Source organism: Dendrobates tinctorius, unplaced genomic scaffold, assembly GCF_039654945.1.
Source record: "Dendrobates tinctorius isolate UK_male_01 unplaced genomic scaffold, ASM3965494v1 ptg000184l, whole genome shotgun sequence".
Classification (NCBI taxonomy): Eukaryota; Metazoa; Chordata; class Amphibia; order Anura; family Dendrobatidae; genus Dendrobates; species Dendrobates tinctorius.
This window is the reverse complement of record NW_027361851.1, coordinates 19,027,919-19,041,116: the sequence shown is the minus strand read 5'-3', so window position 1 is coordinate 19,041,116 and position 13,198 is coordinate 19,027,919. Positions and strand designations below refer to the sequence as shown.

The 13,198-nt window shown below is 36.6% G+C and overlaps 1 non-coding gene across 1 annotated transcript; it reads left to right on the top strand.

Moving 5' to 3' along the window:
- Window positions 1-9,794: 9,794 nt before the first annotated feature.
- Window positions 9,795-9,867, top strand: TRNAF-GAA (transfer RNA phenylalanine (anticodon GAA)). The gene has a single exon. It is a non-coding gene; the product is annotated as a tRNA-Phe (tRNA).
- The last annotated feature ends 3,331 nt before the right edge of the window (window positions 9,868-13,198 follow it).

Here is a 13,198-nt window from a genome sequence, read left to right as displayed (position 1 = left end):
TAGATGTGTGGTGAGCACTTTGAACCCCCAAGTGCTTCACAGAAGTTTATAACACTCGGACGTGAAAATAAAAAAATCATTTTTTTTCCACAAAAATGATATTTTTGCCCCCAATTTTTTATTTTCCTAAGGGTAACAGGAGAAATTGGACCCCAAAAATTGTTTTGCAATTTGTCCTGAGTAGGCTGATACCCTACATGAGGGGGTAAAACACTGTTTGGGCGCATAGCAGAGCTTGGAAGGGAAGGAGCACCATTTGACTTTTTCAACTCAGAATTGGCTGGAATTGAGATCAGACGCCATGTTGCATTTGGAGAGCCCCTGATGTGCCCAAACAGTGGAAACCCCCAATTCTAACTCCAACCCGAACCCCAACACGCCCCTAACCCTAGCCCTAACCCTAGCCCTAACCCTAGCCCTAGCCCTAACCCTAGCCCTAGCCCTAGCCCTAACCCTAACCCTAGCCCTAACCCTAACCCTAGCCCTAACCCTACCCCAACACACCCCTAGCCCTAACCCTAGCCCTAACCCTAATGGAAAAATGGAAATAAATACATTTTTTTTATTTTATTATTTTTCCCTAACTAAAGGGGTGATAACGGGGGGTTTGATTTACTATTTATGGCGGTTTTTATGTTTGGCGGCTGTCGCACGCTAAAAGACGCTTTTTATTGTAAAAATAGTTTTTGCATCACCACATATTGAGAGCTATAATTTTTCCGTATTTTGACCCACCGAGTCATGTGAGGTCTTATTTTTTGCGGGACGAGTTGACGTTTTTATTGGTACCATTTTCGGGCACGTGAAATTTTTTGATCGCTTTTTATTCCGATTTTTGGGACGCAGAATGAACAAAAACCAGCGTTTCATGAATTTCTTTTGGGGGGGGTGCGTTTACACCGTTCCGCGTGCGGTAAAATTGATAAAGCGCTTTTATTCTTCGGGTCAGTACGGTTACAGCGATACCTCATTTAGGTCATTTTTTTATGTTTTTGTCGGTTTTATGCAATGAAAACTATTTTATATAAAAAATAATTATTTTTGCATCGCTTTATTCTGCGAGTTATAACTTTTTTATTTTTTTGCTGATGATGCTGTGTGGCGGCTTGTTTTTTGCGGGACAAGATGACGTTTTCAGCGGTACCATGGATATTTATATGCGTCTTTTTGATCTCGCGTTATTGCACTTTTTGTTTGGCGGTATGATAATAAATCATTATTTTTTGCTTCGTTTTTTATTTTTATTTTTTAAGGGGTTCGCTAAAGGGGTTAACTAATGGGACAGTTTTATAGGGCAGGTCGTTACGGACGCGGCGATACCAAATATGTGTACATTTATTGTTTGTTTTTTTTATTATTTTAAAAAAATGAATTTATTGGGGAATATTTTTTTTTTTTTTTACTAATTTATTTGGCGATTTTTTTTAATTTATTTTTACACTTTTTTTTAAATTTTTTTTTACTTTATTACATAGTCCCAGGTGGGACATCACTGTCCTGTGACAGATCGCTGATCTGTCACATCACAGATCACTGTGACAGATCAGCAATCTGTCACAGGCAGTGCACAAGGCTTCCTCATGCCTGCGCTTTGCAGGCACTGAGGAAGCCAGCTTCCCCAGGCCCCCGAAGGCCCCCGTCGCCATCTTGGATTCGGGGGCCTGGAGGATAGGAGTCCCCCGCAGCAGCGCTGCACATTGCGCTGCCGTGGGGGGCTCAGGGAAGCACGGAGGGAGCCCCCTCCCTGCCGATGCTTCCCTTTAACTCCCGGTACACCGCGATCGCGTTTGATCGCGGTGTGCAAGGGGTTAATGTGTCGGGGGCGGTCCGTGACCGCCCCTGACACATAGTGCCGGGTGTCAGCTGTGATAATCAGCTGACACCCGGCCGCGATCAGCGGCGCTCACCACGTAGGCGCCGCTGATCGCGGTAGACGTACTATCCCGTCCCCGGTCATACGGGCCCGGGTACCGTGGACGGGATAGTACGTCTCATGTCAGGAAGGGGTTAAACAAAGCACATGGACTGATCATGATCAAAAGGCCTAAAAATCTTAACTATCTACAGAAAACAAAATGTTAAAAATTTGAGAAACGGTAACTTTTTCCTTTTGAACACATGAATGTTTTTTAGTAATTTTTCCTCTATTTTGTTTTATTTCAGATTGACTTAGCTGTAAGAGGATTAAAAGGTAACCTGATAGCTGAAACAGACAGCACTTATCAGACACTAGCTGAATGATTATAGTCAGCTTGTTTGACTTTGAAACACTGAGGCATTACTGAGACAAATGTCCTTAAAAAATATGCTGTGGACAAAGTCAAAAAGGCAAAAAACACAAGCTCCACACAGGTCCGTCATCTTTAATTTGAAATATAGGAGGTTTCTACTTTAATGGTGAGACAAAGCATCTACATATTTGACATTGCTCCAGTGAGTAGAGCCCACTTAAAACTGTATGGGTTGCTTGTCTCTGCAAGCAAAAGCTGGGCACTAAACTGGCATACTTGCAATGCTGGATGGTTCAGAGTGAAAACACCTATAGGCTGACAATAGTAATTGCAGGTGTTGATTAACTCATTGTGCAAAATAATTTCTAAAATGTGGTCACTTTGGGAGATTTTCCGCTGTTTTGGTACTCTGCAAATTTCATCTGCAAGGTATTCCTGCAAAATCTGCATTGCAAAACCCAAATAGGGCTCTTCCTTTCAAAGCCCTGCTGTGTGGCCAAACAGTAGTTTCTGAAGAAATGTGGTGCATCACCGCATTTGTGAGAAATCTAACATTTCTAATATCCAAACAAAATAAATGGAGGTTTAAAAATTAATGCAGATGAAAAGTACGCAAATAAAAAATGTTATTTATTGACTTTTTTGGGGTGGTGTGACAAGTTAAGTTCCAGTTGCTTATCGAAGTCAGGACGGCCGAAAGGTCTAAGGCGCTGCGTTCAGATCGCAGTCTCCCCTGGAGGCGTGGGTTCAAATTCCACTTCTGACATCAACATTTAATTTCAAGAAACTTTATCTTCATGTAATGTTGTTTTGAAAAATTTCCTGAGAGTCTTTGGAGTGAATCTGAATTTGTCCTCTCAAAAAAGAACTCTAGGAACATCAAACAGATTTTTTGTGCATATGTCTGTTGTTCTTTTGGCACTAGAAAAATCCTTTGGACAGTCAATGAGGAGGGACTATTTCACCTCTTTGTGTTCTCTGTCCCTATTAGGGTAGGGAATCAACCTTCTACAGTGCTGTCATGAAATATATCTAGAAACGGATTTGCTGGTAAGTCTACTTTCATAGTTTTCACCTCATACATCAATAGACCATAACGATACTTAATAAACAAAAACGTAACAAGTAGGTAATCATAGTTTAAAAAATGTGAAATGCCCATGTCATTCTGACATGTTTCAGCACATTTTGGGACAAATGGTCTCACTTTTAACATTAAAAATCAATAAAATATTTTCTCTAAATTTTTGTCTCTTTTTTGCTCCAATTGTTTGCATCTCATAAAAAATAAAACTTGATGTAACATTATGCATGCAAATTGTGTTTTATGTGCGACCATGACCTATTCTAGAAGCACAGGGTCAGAATTATACTGGTGCATGGAGACAAACTGAAAATGTAAAACTTCAATGGCAAAATTGCTGTCTTTTTCTACTCATTCACAAATAGTTAATGAATGTTATTAAATATGTACAGCTAAATGGAAGGTGTTTCAAATAGAAATCATGCTTCAAAAAACAGTCAAATGAAAAATTATAATATATCCCTCCAGGTGTGACACTTGACATTTGCAGAGTGTCAAACCCCCCAGAAAATGTATAGATATGGCTGAAATATCTCAGTTGGGAGAGCGTTAGACTGAAGATCTAAAGGTCCTTGGTCCAATCCCGGGTTTCGGCAAAATGCTTTTTCTTCACCGTTTACAAGTGGTTCAAATCCCACCTCTGACATCAACTTTTAATTTCAAGAAACTTTTTTCTTCATTTATTGATTAGATGAGGTCAAACAAAACTTAGTAATGTGGTTTTGAAAAATTTCCTGAGAGTCTTTGGAGTGAATCTGAATTTGTCCTCTCAAAGAAGAACTCTAGGAACATCAAACAGATTTTTTGTGCATATGTCTGTTGTTGGCACTAGAAAAATCCTTTGGACAGTCAATGAGGAGGGACTATTTCACCTCTTTGTGTTCTCTGTCCCTATTAGGGTAGGGAATCAACCTTCTACAGTGCTGTCATGAAATATATCTAGAAACGGATTTGCTGGTAAGTCTACTTTCATAGTTTTCACCTCATACATCAATAGACCATAACGATACTTAATAAACAAAAACGTAACAAGTAGCTAATCATAGTTTAAAAAATGTGAAATGCCCATGTCATTCTGACATGTTTCAGCACATTTTGGGACAAATGGTCTCACTTTTAACATTAACAATCAATAAAATATTTTCTCTAAATTTTTGTCTCTTTTTTGATCCAATTGTTTGCATCTCATAAAAAATAAAACTTGATGTAACATTATGCATGCAAATTGTGTTTTATGTGCGACCATGACCTATTCTAGAAGCACGGGGTCAGAATTATACTGGTGCATGGAGACAAACTGAAAATGTAAAAATTCAATGGCAAAATTGCTGTCTTTTTCTACTCATTCACAAATAGTTAATGAATGTTATTAAATATGTGCAGCAAAATGGAAGGCGTTTCAAATAGAAATCATGCTTCAAAAAACAGTCAAATGAAAAATTATAATATATCCCTCCAGATGTGACACTTGACATTTGCAGAGTGTCAAACCCCTCAGAAAATGTATAGATATGGCCGAAATAGCTCAGTTGGGAGAGCGTTAGACTGAACATCTAAAGGTCCCTGGTCCAATCCCGGGTTTCGGCAAAATGCTTTTTCTTCACCGTTTACATTTTAAAGAGATATTAAACAAAGCACATGGACTGATCATGATCAAAAGGCCTAAAAATCTTAACTATCTACAGAAAACAAAATGTTAAAAATTTGAGAAACGGTAACTTTTTCCTTTTGAACACATGAATGTTTTTTAGTAATTTTTCCTCCATTTTGTTTTATTTCAGATTGACTTAGCTGTAAGAGGATTAAAAGGTAACCTGATAGCTGAAACAGTCAGCACTTATCAGACACTAGCTGAATGATTATAGTCAGCTTGTTTGACTTTGAAACACTGAGGCATTACTGAGACAAATGTCCTTAAAAAATATGCTGTGGACAAAGTCAAAAAGGCAAAAAACACAAGCTCCACAAAGGTCCGTCATCTTTAATTTGAAATATAGGAGGTTTCTACTTTAATGGTGAGACAAAGCATCTACATATTTGACATTGCTCCAGTGAGTAGAGCCCACTTAAAAATGTATGGGTTGCTTGTCTCTGCAAGCAAAAGCTGGGCACTAAACTGGCATACTTGCAATGCTGGATGGTTCAGAGTGAAAACACCTATAGGCTGACAATAGTAATTGCAGGTGTTGATTAACTCATTGTGCAAAATAATTTCTAAAATGTGGTCACTTTGGGAGGTTTTCTGCTGTTTTGGTACTCTGCAAATTTCATCTGCAAGGTATTCCTGCAAAATCTGCATTGCAAAACCCAAATAGGGCTCTTCCTTTCAAAGCCCTGCTGTGTGGCCAAACAGTAGTTTCTGAAGAAATGTGGCGCATCACCGCATTTGTGAGAAATCTAACATTTCTAATATCCAAACAAAATAAATGGAGATTTAAAAATTAATGCAGACGAAAAGTACGCATATAAAAAATGTTATTTATTGACTTTTTTGGGGTGGTGTGACAAGTTTTTAATCACAAGAAATGGTAACATTTCTGCTGACTAGCATGGAAGGAGTTAAGTTCCAATTGCATATCGAAGTCAGGATGGCCGAGCGGTCTAAGGCGCTGCGTTCAGGTTGCAGACTCCCACTTCTGACATCAACATTTAATTTCAAGAAACTTTATCTTCATTTATTGATTAGATGAGGTCAAACAAAACTTAGTAATGTGGTTTTGAAAAATTTCCTGAGAGTCTTTGGAGTGAATCTGAATTTGTCCTCTCAAAAAAGAACTCTAGGAACATCAAACAGACTTTTTGTGCATATGTCTGTTGTTCTTTTGGCACTAGAAAAATCCTTTGGACAGTCAATGAGGAGGGACTATTTCACCTCTTTGTGTTCTCTGTCCCTATTAGGGTAGGGAATCAACCTTCTACAGTGCTGTCATGAAATATATCTAGAAACGGATTTGCTGGTAAGTCTACTTTCATAGTTTTCACCTCATACATCAATAGACCATAACGATACTTAATAAACAAAAACTTAACAAGTAGGTAATCATAGTTTAAAAAATGTGAAATGCCCATGTCATTCTGACATGTTTCAGCACATTTTGGGACAAATGGTCTCACTTTTAACAATCAATAAAATATTTTCTCTAAATTTTTGTCTCTATTTTGCTCCAATTGTTTGCATCTCATAAAAAATAAAACTTGATGTAACATTATGCATGCAAATTGTGTTTTATGTGCGACCATGACCTATTTTAGAAGCACAGGATCAGAATTATACTGGTGCATGGAGACAAACTGAAAATGTAAAAATTCAATGGCAAAATTGCTGTCTTTTTCTACTCATTCACAAATAGTTAATGAATGTTATTAAATATGTACAGCAAAATGGAAGGTGTTTCAAATAGAAATCATGCTTCAAAAAACAGTCAAATGAAAAATTATAATATATCCCTCCAGGTGTGACACTTGACATTTGCAGAGTGTCAAACCCCCCAGAAAATGTATAGATATGGCCGAAATAGCGCAGTTGGGAGAGCGTTAGACTGAACATCTTAAAGGTCCCTGGTCCAATCCCGGGTTTCGGCAAAATGCTTTTTCTTCACCGTTTACAAGTGGTTCAAATCCCACCTCTGACATCAACTTTTAATTTCAAGAAACTTTTTTCTTCATTTATTGATTAGATGAGGTCAAACAAAACTTAGTAATGTGGTTTTGAAAAATTTCCTGAGAGTCTTTGGAGTGAATCTGAATTTGTCCTCTCAAAAAAGAACTCTAGGAACATCAAACAGATTTTTTGTGCATATGTCTGTTGTTCTTTTGGCACTAGAAAAATCCTTTGGACAGTCAATGAGGAGGGACTATTTCACCTCTTTGTGTTCTCTGTCCCTATTAGGGTAGGGAATCAACCTTCTACAGTGCTGTCATGAAATATATCTAGAAACGGATTTGCTGGTAAGTCTACTTTCATAGTTTTCACCTCATACATCAATAGACCATAACGATACTTAATAAACAAAAACGTAACAAGTAGCTAATCATAGTTTAAAAAATGTGAAATGCCCATGTCATTCTGACATGTTTCAGCACATTTTGGGACAAATGGTCTCACTTTTAACATTAACAATCAATATAATATTTTCTCTAAATTTTTGTCTCTTTTTTGCTCCAATTGTTTGCATCTCATAAAAAATAAAACTTGATGTAACATTATGCATGCAAATTGTGTTTTATGTGCGACCATGACCTATTCTAGAAGCACGGGGTCAGAATTATACTGGTGCATGGAGACAAACTGAAAATGTAAAAATTCAATGGCAAAATTGCTGTCTTTTTCTACTCATTCACAAATAGTTAATGAATGTTATTAAATATGTACAGCAAAATGGAAGGCGTTTCAAATAGAAATCATGCTTCAAAAAACAGTCAAATGAAAAATTATAATATATCCCTCCAGGTGTGACACTTGACATTTGCAGAGTGTCAAACCCCCCAGAAAATGTATAGATATGGCAGAAATAGCTCAGTTGGGAGAGCGTTAGACTGAAGATCTAAAGGTCCCTGGTTTCGGCAAAATGCTTTTTCTTCACCATTTACATTTTAAGGAGATATTAAACAAAGCACATGGACTGATCATGATCAAAAGGCCTAAAAATCTTAACTATCTACAGAAAACAAAATGTTAAAAATTTGAGAAACGGTAACTTTTTCCTTTTGAAAACATGAATGTTTTTTAGTAATTTTTCCTCTATTTTGTTTTATTTCAGATTGACTTAGCTGTAAGAGGATTAAAAGGTAACCTGATAGCTGAAACAGACAGCACTTATCAGACACTAGCTGAATGATTATAGTCAGCTTGTTTGACTTTGAAACACTGAGGCATTACTGAGACAAATGTCCTTAAAAAATATGCTGTGGACAAAGTCAAAAAGGCAAAAAACACAAGCTCCACACAGGTCCGTCATCTTTAATTTGAAATATAGGAGGTTTCTACTTTAATGGTGAGACAAAGCATCTACATATTTGACATTGCTCCAGTGAGTAGAGCCCACTTAAAAATGTATGGGTTGCTTGTCTCTGCAAGCAAAAGCTGGGCACTAAACTGGCATACTTGCAATGCTGGATGGTTCAGAGTGAAAACACCTATAGGCTGACAATAGTAATTGCAGGTGTTGATTAACTCATTGTGCAAAATAATTTCTAAAATGTGGTCACTTTGGGAGGTTTTCTGCTGTTTTGGTACTCTGCAAATTTCATCTGCAAGGTATTCCTGCAAAATCTGCATTGCAAAACCCAAATAGGGCTCTTCCATTCAAAGCCCTGCTGTGTGGCCAAACAGTAGTTTCTGAAGAAATGTGGTGCATCACCGCATTTGTGAGAAATCTAACATTTCTAATATCCAAACAAAATAAATGGAGGTTTAAAAATTAATGCAGACGAAAAGTACGCATATAAAAAATGTTATTTATTGACTTTTTTGGGGTGGTGTGACAAGTTTTTAATCACAAGAAATGGTAACATTTCTGCTGACTAGCATGGAAGGAGTTAAGTTCCAATTGCATATCGAAGTCAAGATTGCCGAGCGGTCTAAGGCGCTGCGTTCAGGTCGCAGTCTCCCCTGGAGGTGTGGTTTCAAATCCCACTTCTGACATCAACATTTAATTTCAAGAAACTTTATCTTCATGTAATGTGGTTTTGAAAAATTTCCTGAGAGTCTTTGGAGTGAATCTGAATTTGTCCTCTCAAAAAAGAACTCTAGAAACATCAAACAGACTTTTTGTGCATATGTTTGTTGTTCTTTTGGCACTAGAAAAATCCTTTGGACAGTCAATGAGGAGGGACTATTTCACCTCTTTGTGTTCTCTGTCCCTATTAGGGTAGGTAATCAACCTTCTACAGTGCTGTCATGAAATATATCTAGAAACGGATTTGCTGGTAAGTCTACTTTCATAGTTTTCACCTCATACATCAATAGACCATAACGATACTTAATAAACAAAAACTTAACAAGTAGGTAATCATAGTTTAAAAAATGTGAAATGCCCATGTCATTCTGACATGTTTCAGCACATTTTGGGACAAATGGTCTCACTTTTAACAATCAATAAAATATTTTCTCTAAATTTTTGTCTCTTTTTTGCTCCAATTGTTTGCATCTCATAAAAAATAAATCTTGATGTAACATTATGCATGCAAATTGTGTTTTATGTGCGACCATGACCTATTCTAGAAGCACAGGGTCAGAATTATACTGGTGCATGGAGACAAACTGAAAATGTAAAAATTCAATGGCAAAATTGCTGTCTTTTTCTACTCATTCACAAATAGTCAATGAATGTTATTAAATATGTACAGCAAAATGGAAGGCGTTTCAAATAGAAATCATGCTTCAAAAAACAGTCAAATGAAAAATTATAATATATCCCTCCAGGTGTGACACTTGACATTTGCAGAGTGTCAAACCCCCCAGAAAATGTATAGATATGGCCGAAATAGCTCAGTTGGGAGAGCGTTAGACTGAAGATCTAAAGGTCCCTGGTCCAATCCCGGGTTTCGGCAAAATGCTTTTTCTTCACCGTTTACATTTTAAGGAGATATTAAACAAAGCACATGGACTGATCATGATCAAAAGGCCTAAAAATCTTAACTATCTACAGAAAACAAAATGTTAAAAATTTGAGAAACGGTAACTTTTTCCTTTTGAACACATGAATGTTTTTTAGTAATTTTTCCTCTATTTTGTTTTATTTCAGATTGACTTAGCTGTAAGAGGATTAAAAGGTAACCTGATAGCTGAAACAGACAGCACTTATCAGACACTAGCTGAATGATTATAGTCAGCTTGTTTGACTTTGAAACACTGAGGCATTACTGAGACAAATGTCCTTAAAAAATATGCTGTGGACAAAGTCAAAAAGGCAAAAAACACAAGCTCCACACAGGTCCATCATCTTTAATTTGAAATATAGGAGGTTTCTACTTTAATGGTGAGACAAAGCATCTACATATTTGACATTGCTCCAGTGAGTAGAGCCCACTTAAAAATGTATGGGTTGCTTGCCTCTGCAAGCAAAAGCTGGGCACTAAACTGGCATACTTGCAATGCTGGATGGTTCAGAGTGAAAACACCTATAGGCTGACAATAGTAATTGCAGGTGTTGATTAACTCATTGTGCAAAATAATTTCTAAAATGTGGTCACTTTGGGAGGTTTTCTGCTGTTTTGGTACTCTGCAAATTTCATCTGCAAGGTATTCCTGCAAAATCTGCATTGCAAAACCCAAATAGGGCTCTTCCTTTCAAAGCCCTGCTGTGTGGCCAAACAGTAGTTTCTGAAGAAATGTGGTGCATCACCGTATTTGTGAGAAATCTAACATTTCTAATATCCAAACAAAATAAATGGAGGTTTAAAAATTAATGCAGACGAAAAGTACGCATATAAAAAATGTTATTTATTGACTTTTTTGGGGTGGTGTGACAAGTTTTTAATCACAAGAAATGGTAACATTTCTGCTGACTAGCATGGAAGGAGTTAAGTTCCAATTGCATATCGAAGTCAGGATGGCCGAGCGGTCTAAGGCGCTGCGTTCAGGTTGCAGACTCCCACTTCTGACATCAACATTTAATTTCAAGAAACTTTATCTTCATTTATTGATTAGATGAGGTCAAACAAAACTTAGTAATGTGGTTTTGAAAAATTTCCTGAGAGTCTTTGGAGTGAATCTGAATTTGTCCTCTCAAAAAAGAACTCTAGGAACATCAAACAGACTTTTTGTGCATATGTCTGTTGTTCTTTTGGCACTAGAAAAATCCTTTGGACAGTCAATGAGGAGGGACTATTTCACCTCTTTGTGTTCTCTGTCCCTATTAGGGTAGGGAATCAACCTTCTACAGTGCTGTCATGAAATATATCTAGAAACGGATTTGCTGGTAAGTCTACTTTCATAGTTTTCACCTCATACATCAATAGACCATAACGATACTTAATAAACAAAAACTTAACAAGTAGGTAATCATAGTTTAAAAAATGTGAAATGCCCATGTCATTCTGACATGTTTCAGCACATTTTGGGACAAATGGTCTCACTTTTAACAATCAATAAAATATTTTCTCTAAATTTTTGTCTCTATTTTGCTCCAATTGTTTGCATCTCATAAAAAATAAAACTTGATGTAACATTATGCATGCAAATTGTGTTTTATGTGCGACCATGACCTATTTTAGAAGCACAGGATCAGAATTATACTGGTGCATGGAGACAAACTGAAAATGTAAAAATTCAATGGCAAAATTGCTGTCTTTTTCTACTCATTCACAAATAGTTAATGAATGTTATTAAATATGTACAGCAAAATGGAAGGTGTTTCAAATAGAAATCATGCTTCAAAAAACAGTCAAATGAAAAATTATAATATATCCCTCCAGGTGTGACACTTGACATTTGCAGAGTGTCAAACCCCCCAGAAAATGTATAGATATGGCCGAAATAGCGCAGTTGGGAGAGCGTTAGACTGAACATCTTAAAGGTCCCTGGTCCAATCCCGGGTTTCGGCAAAATGCTTTTTCTTCACCGTTTACAAGTGGTTCAAATCCCACCTCTGACATCAACTTTTAATTTCAAGAAACTTTTTTCTTCATTTATTGATTAGATGAGGTCAAACAAAACTTAGTAATGTGGTTTTGAAAAATTTCCTGAGAGTCTTTGGAGTGAATCTGAATTTGTCCTCTCAAAAAAGAACTCTAGGAACATCAAACAGATTTTTTGTGCATATGTCTGTTGTTCTTTTGGCACTAGAAAAATCCTTTGGACAGTCAATGAGGAGGGACTATTTCACCTCTTTGTGTTCTCTGTCCCTATTAGGGTAGGGAATCAACCTTCTACAGTGCTGTCATGAAATATATCTAGAAACGGATTTGCTGGTAAGTCTACTTTCATAGTTTTCACCTCATACATCAATAGACCATAACGATACTTAATAAACAAAAACGTAACAAGTAGCTAATCATAGTTTAAAAAATGTGAAATGCCCATGTCATTCTGACATGTTTCAGCACATTTTGGGACAAATGGTCTCACTTTTAACATTAACAATCAATATAATATTTTCTCTAAATTTTTGTCTCTTTTTTGCTCCAATTGTTTGCATCTCATAAAAAATAAAACTTGATGTAACATTATGCATGCAAATTGTGTTTTATGTGCGACCATGACCTATTCTAGAAGCACGGGGTCAGAATTATACTGGTGCATGGAGACAAACTGAAAATGTAAAAATTCAATGGCAAAATTGCTGTCTTTTTCTACTCATTCACAAATAGTTAATGAATGTTATTAAATATGTACAGCAAAATGGAAGGCGTTTCAAATAGAAATCATGCTTCAAAAAACAGTCAAATGAAAAATTATAATATATCCCTCCAGGTGTGACACTTGACATTTGCAGAGTGTCAAACCCCCCAGAAAATGTATAGATATGGCAGAAATAGCTCAGTTGGGAGAGCGTTAGACTGAAGATCTAAAGGTCCCTGGTTTCGGCAAAATGCTTTTTCTTCACCATTTACATTTTAAGGAGATATTAAACAAAGCACATGGACTGATCATGATCAAAAGGCCTAAAAATCTTAACTATCTACAGAAAACAAAATGTTAAAAATTTGAGAAACGGTAACTTTTTCCTTTTGAAAACATGAATGTTTTTTAGTAATTTTTCCTCTATTTTGTTTTATTTCAGATTGACTTAGCTGTAAGAGGATTAAAAGGTAACCTGATAGCTGAAACAGACAGCACTTATCAGACACTAGCTGAATGATTATAGTCAGCTTGTTTGACTTTGAAACACTGAGGCATTACTGAGACAAATGTCCTTAAAAAATATGCTGTGGACAAAGT